The following is a 10,890-nucleotide window of genomic DNA, read 5'->3' as shown; positions in this document are numbered from 1 at the left end:
TGATTTCTCGCTTTCTGTCTCTCTGTCTCTCTCTGTCTGTCTGACGAGCGCACATGCCCTATAGCAAAAACCTCTAAAAAATTTTATTTAATTTTGGGACCAGCAGTTAGCATAATGGCTATGTCGCTGGACTCCCACGTAGTCAACCGTGGTTCGCGTCCCGAACCCAGTGGCTTAAAACTCACGCTGGACGCGTGTGCGTGCGTGCCCAAGATCCCGAAAGGAGAATGGAGAAGGGATTGTGGCGTGGCCATCCCCCATGGGGGGTGATTTCTCGCTTTCTGTCTCTCTGTCTCTGTCTGTCTGTCTGGCAAGCACACGCACCCTATCGCAGAAAAACCTCTCAAAAAATTTAATTTTATTTATCATTATCCTTATTATTATTATAATTTGCTATAGGGTACACACGAGAGAGAGAGAAAGACAGAGAAAGCAAGCCACCAGGTCCAGGACTTGAACCATGGTCAGCCATGTGGGAGTCCAGCATCTAACCACCATGGTACTTGCCGACCCCAGTAACCGCTTTCAGCTCCTTGATTTGTCCTCCCTTGAAAGAAAATGAAGGAGCTGGACACGTGGCTCTGCCCAGATGAACAAAAATGTGTTATGTGGCAGCTGAATTGAGGTCAGAGGTGACCTGATGGGAAATATCAGGTAGCTCCCCCACAATTCAAGGCATTTTCCTTGCACAAAAATTATGCCTAGAATTATCTCATTTCTTGGGACCAGCAGTTGGAGTAATGGCTATGTCACTGGACTCCCACGTAGTCGACTGTGATTCGAGTCCTGGACCCGGTGGCTTAAAGTCACACCGGGCACGTGTGCATGCGAGTCCAAGATCCTGAGAGGAGAATGGAGGAGAAGGGACTGTGGCATGGCTATCCCCTCTCAGGGACTCGCTTTCTGTATCTCTGTCTCTGTCTTTCTGGCAAGCGCAAGTGCCCTATAGCAAAACCTCTCAAAAAAAAAAAAAGAATTATCTAATTTCTTAGATAAGAAAGCTGAATCACAAAGCAATTGGCAATTAAGATGTGTGGAAGTAAATGAAGACCACACAGATTAGAACGAGCAAGACTATTTACTCCTAGCTTGATATAGAATGAGAGTTGCCTTTGTAGAGACTCAAAGATAGGCAGGGTAAGTGGGAGAACCTTACGGTAGAAAAAGGAGGCTTCAAGCATGCCTTGATTAGAGGTTGTGAATTCTGGGAAGTAGCCGATAGGCCTATGAGAAGCAGGGGCATCTTGGGTTAGCAGATAATGTAGTGGTGGCTCTGGACTCCCACATGGCTGACCACGGTTCAAGTCCCAGATCTGGTGGCTTGAAAATCACACCAGGTTCGTGTGCGTGCATGTCCACAATCGCAGGAGGAGAATGGAGGAGAAGGGATTGTGGCATGGCCATTTCCCCTGGGAGGATTTCTCACTTTCCCTTACTGTCTCTCTCTGGCCAGTGCACATGCCCTATGGCAAAAATGTTGCCAAAAATAAATAAATAAATAAATAAATAAATAAATAAATAAAATTAAAAAGCAGCAGGGCATCCTATGTTATTGGTTAGGGGAACATATTTGATATTATTTGATGCTCTCCAGTTGGTCCTAATCAGGTCCTAGCCATTTTCTACCAAATGGGTTGCTGCTTGGCTCCCTGGGCTGGTTGCTGTAGTGGATTGGCTTCACAACTGGCTGCTTCCGATTATGGGTCAGAATTCTATTTTTATATATAGTATGGTCATCCTCCATTTGTAGATTCAGTCTTTCAGAGGTCTGTACCCCAGCAGCCACCTCTGCTGTGGCTCCCCTTGTGTCACCATGTTTGCCTGAATGGAACCCCCACAGAGCAGCATTCCAGCTAGAGAACACCCCCCAGTGGAGCTGCACAAAGCTCGATGGTTCTTTGCTGGACACTGAAGGCCAGTGTGTATTTGGCAACTGTTTCTCCAGCTGCGGCTTCTACACAGGGAGCTTTGGTTAGAGGGGGCAGCCTTCCTGCCACCTGGGCAGTGGCTCCTAAGGCGGTTGATTCTGTCATTTTCCAGCTGTGTGACCCTGAGCAGGTTGACTTGCTACTCTGAACTGCAGCATGGAATAGGAGCACTGTTGCTGCTACTTGGTGGCAGCCCACGGAGGGACAACTGAGAGGATGTGTGTGAAAGGACTTTGATTGCCCAGGTAGGTTTCTGATTGACCCAAACCAGTTTCCAAGCAGCACTGTCCCTTCTAGCAGGCTGTTTCTGGCTTGGGGGCATTCTTGTCATCTCCAAGAGTCTGACAGAGCCAGGGGCTCATTTGCATCTGACTTCCATGTGTGCCCACAGGACAGGACAGTTGTTATTTCTAGTTTATCCTCCAAGGGCTGAATTTCATTCTTTTGACAGCAGAAGTCGTTTTGATGCATTTTCAAAAGCTCTTTTGAGATTTCTCAGCCACTTTCCTGACAGTTAGAAATGTTCTTCCCTGAAAGGTGGGAGCACACGTGAGAAGAGCTGGGAGGTTGAGGAATGCTGGCTTGGCACCTTCATTGGTATAGCTGGGCTGAGCGTGGTACCTACTGCCTGAGAGGTACCTACTGCAGTGAAGACCAACGGGCTGCAGGTGAAGCACTCAGAGCAGTGCCTGGCTCACATTTAAGTGCCCAGGAAAGGGGGCTGCGATTCTGTGCTCTGTGGCTGGGGCTGTATTTACTGGAGACACAGATTGTATCAGATTTGAGTTTCTGGTCTAGAGAACTGGAAGTGTTTTGGGGAGCTCCTGAGTGCAATTATGAGCACCAGAAACAGGTCCTCTCTTCTCCCTCCCTAATTCATACTTGCAACAAGTAGTTTTGAGCCCCTGTCACGCATCAGACTGGATGCTAAGGATACAGAGAACTAGACAAGTGTCCTATAAAGTTCACAGGCTTGAAGGAGGTTGTCCATAAACAGTCACATAAAAAATAGTCTAAAATGTGGTGAGAGCCAGGAAGGAAAATGGCTGCTCAGATAGAACCCAGTTTTGGTCATTTTTGAGGAGGTGGGACTAGGTGGGGCTTTGCAGAAATGATCATTAAACTAAGGCCTTAAGGACAAGAACTTGCTAGATCCCCTTTGCCCATTTCCCCAAGCCTTGGTTCTTCAATATCCTCAGGTATTTCTGAAGCATCTACTCCAGGTCTCCACTGTTTTAGACACCATAAGATATATGATAAACATAACTGCACAAGGTACCAATTCCAGTGTGTTTGGGAGGCAAAACACATCCCAGGGAAAACTTAGGAATGATGCAAGGCAAGAGATATGGCAAAGGGGGAAAAGTGATTCAAATCATAAACATATACAAACTTACCAGAAAGCAAAGGTAAGGTTACGAGAGGGTTTTGTGGCTAAAGAATGGGGGTGTTGCAGGCAGGTGGCATGGTAGTTAAGACACTGCACTCTCATATGACCAACCACCATTTGAGTCAGACCTGGTGACTTGCTTTCTCACTTTCCTTCTTTCTCTCTGTCACTTTCTGTCCAAATTAAATAATAATAAACAAAATGAAAATTTAAATTCTTAATTTTTTTTTTGAATGGGGGGACTGGCAGGTGGCATGGTGGTTAAGCTGCTGGACTCCCACATGGCCAACTCTGGTTCAAGTCCCAGACCTAGTAGCTTGCTTTCTCACTCTCCCTCTCTCTGTGTGGTTTGGGGCAAGCTACTTAGTAGCTTTTCATTTACAGAGTGAGGTAGGTAGCCTAGGGCCTAGCCTAGTGTCTGGCACACAGTAAACCCTCAATGATAAGTAGTTATTTATTTCTTTAGTATTTATTTATTAGTTAATCTTTTTGGTGGCTTAACCTAAGGTTCTTGAATGCTTTGAATCTCTGATCTCAGAATTTCGCCTTGTCTCCAGTTCTCTGAGATTCATTATGAGATATGGGCCTCTCCCAGATTCCCTGTTTTAAAATCTGAGGGTATTTGCCTCTGGGTCATTCCTGAACTCAGAACAAAAGAAGTCTGGAAGGAAAATGTTTACATGTTTTGGGAAGCTAACTTGGGCCAAGTTTAAGATAATATTTTTTCTAAACAGGTATAATTCATTTCACAGTTATATCATTCCTTAAAAAGCTGCATGAACTATGGTATTTTCATAAATAGAATTTCACCTTTAGCATCCTGGGGGAGTTTATACTTTTTACAAACCTTGCAAGGAAATTCTTTCAAATGTGTCTTGGTTGTTGGGCTACCTGCAATTTCCCAAGTGGGATAAGGAATCAAGCCTAGGAGGATTGCTCCTCTGCTCACACTCACCCATGTGTTCACACTCTCCCACCCATGAGGCTGGTACTTGGACACCCACACTCTCACAGAAGTGGTCCTACTCCTGGCCACAATGTCCTCACACTCTTGTCCCTGAGTGTAGGCACATGTGTACATGCATGCACATGTACTCTTACACCCTTGTTTACTTCCAAAGGAGCTGCACACTTGGAGCAGAGCACCAGGGTCAGTTTCTCCAGGGAACAGCTGTCGCTTGACCATTAGAACATAAAATCCAGGGTCGGGGACCAGCAGATGGCATGGTGGTTCAGGTGCTGGACACTCCCACATGACTGACCACGGTTCAAGTCCCGGACATGGTGGCTTGCTTTCTCACTACCCTCCCCTCCTGTATTTCTCTCTGTCAAATTAAAAATAAATGAATGAATAAATCAAAAAGAATTCAGGGTCAGAGGCCCCCAGGAACCTCTGCTCTGCTCACTTAGGCAGCAAAGGTCCATCTTCTTCATGTCTTTATTTTGAAAAAGTCTAATCTAGGGGCTGGCAGGTGGCATAATTAAGGTGCTGGATTCTCACATGGCTGACTGCAGTTTGAGTCCTGAACCTGGCAGCTTGTTTTCCCCTTTCTCTTTCTCTCTCTCTCTCTGGTCACATTTAAGAAATAAATTAAATAAATAAATAATTCTTTAAAAAAAGAAAAGAAAAAAAAGTTCTCTCTGATCACTGGTGGGGTAATGGACCTTGCCATAACTAATGACTGCATAAGCAATATCTGGCAGTAGGATAAACTTCCATCCTTTCATACGGCAGGCTTTTTTAAGTGCCTATCAGGTGCTAGGCACCATGGCAAGTACTTGTGCTATGACAATGAACACTGATGCTCCTGCCTTTGTAGAGTGTATAGTCACTGAAGGTTGTTAACCATACAAAAATTGCCATGAACTTAGAGCCTTAAAAACAGCACCTAGGGGGAACCAGCAGTTAGCATAATGGCTATGTTGCTGGACTCCCACGTAGTCGACTGCAGTTCGCATCCCGGACCCGGTGGCTTAAAACTCATGCCGGGCACATGCTCATGTGCGTGCCCAAGATCCCGAGAGGAGAATGGAGGAGAAGGGATTGCGGCATGAACATCCCCCCTGGGGGGTGATTTCTTGCTTTCTGTCTCTATGTCTCTCTCTGTCTGTCTGGCGAGCACACGTGCCCTATAGCAAAAACCTCTCCAAAAAAAAAAAAAAAAAAAAACTAGAATCACCTAGGGACCAGCAGTTGGTGTAATGGCTATGTTGCTGGACTCCCATGTAGTCAACTGCGGTTTGAATCCCGGACCCAGTGGCTTAAACTCACGCTGGGCGCTTGTGCATGCATGCCTAAGGTCCTGAGAGGAGACTGGAAGAGAAGGGATTGCAGCATGGCCATCCCCCACCCCCCCCATGTCTGATTTCTCACTTTCTGTCTTTTGGGCGAGTGCATGCACCCTATAGCAAAAACCTCTAAAAAAACCCAAAAAACAAAAAACACAAAAGAAACCCAACACCCACTTGGGGATAAGTAGATGGCATAATGATTACATCACTGGGTTCCTACATAGTTAACTGTGGTTCAAGTCCCAGACCTAGTGGCTTAAAACTCATGCTGGGCATGTGTGTGTGTGTGACCCAAAATCCTGAGAGGAGAAGAGACTGCAGCATGGACATCACTCATGATTTCTCATTTTCTATCTCTCTGTCTCCAGCGAGCACACATGCTCTATAGCAAAAATCTCTCAAATAAAAAAAAGCACCCATTTAATATTCCACAGCTCTGTAGGTTGGAGGTCCAGGTTGGATCAGGTGCTTGCTCTGCTTGGGGTCTCACAAGGTTAAAGTCAAAGTGGAGGTCCTTTCAGAAGGCTCTGGAGAATTCTACTTCCAGGCTCCTTCAGGTTGTGGACAGAATCCAGTTCCTTGCAGCTGTAGGACTGAGGTGCCTGTTTTCTTGCTCACTGTCAGTGGGAACCACCCTTAGCTGCTAGAGTCTCTCTGTGGTCCTTCCATTTGAGGCCATTTCAGAGCCAGCAATATCCGGTCAAATCCTTTTTATGCTTGGAATCTCTCTGATTTCCCTTTCTATTAATTCCAGCCTGAAAATGATCTGCTTTTTAATTAATTTAAAAAAAATTTCCTAGAGGACACATGTACTCACTGTAGAGAAACAGAGAGAGAGAAAGATAGAAAGAAAGTGAGAAAGCATCCCCCATGGGGGATGGTCATGCTACAATCCCTTCTCCATTTCTCTTCTCAGGATTTTGTACTTGCACATACATGCACCCAGAGTGTTTTTCTTTTCTTTTTTTCTTTTCTTTTCTTTTTTTTTTATGAGAGTTTTTTGCTATACAGCATGTGCACTCACTAGAAAGACAGAAAGAGAGACAGAAAGTGAGAAAACCCCCCCCGCCGGGTATGGCCACGCTGCAATGCCTTCTCCTCTTGGGATCTTGGGTGCGCATGCACACACGCCCAGTGTGAGTTTAAGCCACTGGGTCCGGGACTCGAACTGAGGTCGACTACATGGGAGTCCATCGACATAGCCATTATGCCAACTGCTGGTCCTTCCCAGTGTGTTTTTAAAGCCACTAGGTCTGGGACTTGAACTGGGCCATGGGAGATCTAGCCACTTTAACCACCACTGCACTGGTTGGGCCCTATATGTTCACTTATTTTTCTTTAAAGTTTACTCATTTATTTCTTCATGAAAGAGAGAGAGAAAAAGAAAAAAGGAAAAGTGCACCTCTAACAGAGTCTTGATACTATAATCCATCCCCCAGCCTCAGCCAGCCCCAGATCATGGGCAAGTCTTTGCCTGGTATCTTCAGGGTAGTCTCTGGATACAAACTCAGAACCTTTCCATGTGGTCCACCTCACAGACCCTTGTGTTTTACTGCTACAGTACCATTGGACCCTGGTATATGTTCACTTATTAATTAAAAAATATGTATCAGGTACCTACTGCATACCAGGTTTTGCATGCCTGGTTCTGCATGCCTGGTTCAGTCCTGAGGAGACAGGGTAAAAAACAAAATGGAAGGGGCCCCTGCCCTAGCCATCAGAGAACAAGCTAAATGGAAATCTTTCATCTAGAGTCTACAAGGATTCATTCAGGAAACTAAAAATATCTGTTATAAACCTGTTGCTACATGCTGCAGTCTTTTCTCTCAGAGCGAGGTCAAGAAAACAGTGGCACCTTCCATGGATTGAGCACTAACAACTTGGACACTATGATTGACATCCCTACTTTGCACATGAGAAAACTGAGACACAGAGAGATTTACCCACCATTTCCCAGCTAAGTTGCAAAGCCAGCATTTCCGTCAGGCATTCTGATTGTAGAACTTGCCTGCTTGAGCACTACATGAGAGACTTTATAGGGGTTTATAGATACCAGGCATTGTCAAGGCTTTTGTACAATTTCTATAGTTTAATCTTCAAAGAAATTATGCCAAAGGGTGATGTTTATTCCCAATTTAGGGATGCAGAAATGGAGGCTCAGGAAAGCTAAGGAACTAGCCCAGGGACAGTGTGGGTATCTAGTTTCAAAATGCTCTCTTTCCTCTTAGGTGGGAAGAAATGTGGGGAGAGAAGAGGGTTGAAGATCTAGCCTTAGAGAGAAAAGAGCCAGTGGTAGAGGGAAGGTTTGGAGGGGGATACAGAAGATGTTTTAGCTGAGGGGTAGAGAGGCAGAGTTGAGGTGTGAAGGAAAGGCCTTGAAGGTGGCATTGGGAGGTTAATGGGGAGAGAATAGTTCTCTGTGGGGCGTTGTGCTCAGAAGCCTGTTTGCAAAGCACCAACCAGGCAGGGAGTACATAGAGGTCCCAATGCCAGGCAGTGATTATTTCCTCAGCAAAAGAGAGAGGGAAGGACAACCTTTGAGAGCAGAGCGTTGAGTCTGTTTTGACAAAGGGGAAGGAGCCCTGACTGGGCTAAGGTAGACTGTGTGGACAGCATGTGTGAGTGCAAGGTTCAGGGGCTATATCCATAGCATGGGAGGAGGAACCCTCTTTTTCTAAGACCAGGAGAAAGGAGGGAAGGTGGGAACATCTACAGAGAACTTTTTAAGCAGAAGAGTGAGGTGATAGGGTGATCTGTGAATCAGGGAGACCCTTCTTTGTCTTTCATACCTCCCTACTGTGATGGGGGATGTCTGAGTTTCCTAGAGCTGCCATAACAAATTACCACAAATTGGGTAGCTTAATAAAACATTGGCTCACAATTCTCTAGGCCAGAAGTCCAAAATCATGGTGTTGGCAGGATCAATTCCTCCTGGAGGCTCTTTTTAAGCTTTTGGTGGTTCTAGCAGTCCTTTGGCTTGTGGATGCATCACTCTGGTCTCTCTGGGTCCAAATTTCTCCCTTCCTATAAGAATACCAGTCATTGATAAAATTAAATAAATAAAGTTAAATAAAAGTAACTCTTCAAAAAAAATAGCAGTCATTGGATTAAGACTCAACCTAACCCTCCATGATCTCATTTTAATTTGACCACATCTGCAGACTCTATTTTCAAAAAAAGGTCCTTGTTACAGGAACTGGGAGTTAAAACTTGATTTTTTTTTTTTTTTTTGGTGGTGTGGGGGTTCAAAGAAGTTGGTGTATGTGAAGATGACCTGAAGAGTATAAAATGCTACAGAAATGCCAGGCCATACCAAGGTCACTGGTTAAAGGAATCTTTTTTGTATTTTTTGGAGAGGTTTTTGCTATAGGGCATGCGTGCTCACCAGAAAGACAGAGAGAGAAAGAAAGCGAGAAATCACCCCCCAGGAGGGATGGTCATGCTGCAATCCCTTCTTCTCCTTTCTCCTCTCGGGATCTTGGGCACGACGCACATGCACCCAGGGTGAGTTTAAGTCACCGGGTCCAGGACTCAAACCTTGATCGATTACATGGGAGTCCAGTGACATAGCCATTACGCCAACTGCTGATCCCTTTGGTTAAAGAAATCTTAAAGTTGAATGTATTTATAAATTAAACTATCTCCTTCAGAATTTGTTTGCATAAAACTCCAGAAAGTGGTCTGCTCCAGGTAGTGTCCATTATTTCCCAGTTCCTAGGAGAAAGTACTCTTCACAAATGAGCTTCCTTACAGTTTCCCAGGAAAGTTTCCAGGAAAGAAAACTACATGCCTGCCATCATCCTTTTAGGGTGGCTGAGAGGCTATCTCCCTCTGCCTGCTTCTGTTGGAACTGGGACTTAACAATGGGTTCTAATCAAAAGTCAAATTAGCCCCTAACTTTTACCTTTATCTACACTTCTACCCTCCTCTTACCATCTAGATTTCTAGTTAGTCCAACCAAGAACAGAGATTCCGGGTGTGTCTTGAAAGGAGGATACCTTTTCCAATGATTTAGGCTCTGTGTTCGCTATAAGGAAAGTGGTAGCTAGGAGGAACCATGTCTCACGGGCATGAAGGGGAGGGGACAGCCAGGGAGTCTGTCTGCAACCTGGCACAATGCAGCGGCAGCCTTCCACTCTCCTCAAACTTGCTTATCAGTGGGAGCTCGGACTACCTGAGCAGGGAGGTATCTCTAGCTGATTTGGTTCCACCATGTCAGAGTCCAGGTTGAGTCATGGAGGCCTTAAAGGATCTGATAAAGCTATGGACTCCAATCTCAGAAAAAGACATAAATGGCCACAAAAGGTTGAGATCATTTCCACCGCTTCACTGACATCTTTTTCTTCATGAAACCAAGGCTCAGGATTCCTGATCAAATCAAATATACGCTTCCCACTCCATTTCTCTTAAAGAGAAAAACAGGTCAGCAAGGGTAGTTTCCACATTGTGCAGCTATTTAGAGGGGAGCCCAAAACTAAAGTGCGAATTCTAGTATCCTTGTTCTAATCACTATATATTTGTTTTCATTAAATAAAAGCCACTTCTCCCCTTAAAGAAGCACAACATACAAAGAGAATGCTTTTGGAGGGAAAAGGGGAAGTGTGGATATGCAAGTGACAGTGTCCCTAGAAAAAAGTACTTGGAGTCTCGATGTTTGTAAACGAGTCAGTCATTCCAACACAGTCGTGGACCTGGGATCCTGCTCAGTACAAATCTTGGAAGGTCCACGGAGGGAGGGAAGCTCACAACCAGAGTTTATGGAGAGCAGAAGCCATTCTTAAGCTTAGAACCGGCTCAGGTCATCAGGAAAGTCAGACAGCCCACAGAGACTAGCTACACCGTGGGGGTGGAGCACCTCTCTGGCCAAAAGGATCACAGACTTTGACGCAGACCCTACCAGTTTCTTCCAGCAACACGTTTTCTCCTATACATAGCAAAACCCCTTTAATTCTGGGGACAAACCCATTTCAAATGGGAGTGAAGGGAAAGATTCTATTAACCAAGTCTTCGTTTGGGGCATCTTACTAGGAAATTCTCTAAGAGCTCCTTGGAGTCAGGAAACTGCTCAGATTCGCGGGTGATCTTAATTTGGAGATGACCAAGTTTAGGGGAACTCCCAACCCCATTTGTCTCCAGGCTGTATTTTGAAGTTCTCAGGTTAGGAGACAGAGGGCTGAACTTGCATGAGGGGTCTCCAACAGCCCGAGGGCTGGCTGTGTGCCTGGCCTAACTCCTGTCCCCCATCGCTGTCTGTGCCTGGGCCTCCGGGGACTCGGCGCG

The sequence above is a fragment of the Tupaia chinensis genome, unplaced genomic scaffold (genome assembly GCF_000334495.1).
Source record: "Tupaia chinensis unplaced genomic scaffold, TupChi_1.0 Scaffold000424_1, whole genome shotgun sequence".
NCBI classification, from domain to species: domain Eukaryota; kingdom Metazoa; phylum Chordata; class Mammalia; order Scandentia; family Tupaiidae; genus Tupaia; species Tupaia belangeri.
The sequence above is the reverse complement of the archived record's forward strand: the minus strand, read 5'-3'. Positions refer to the sequence as shown.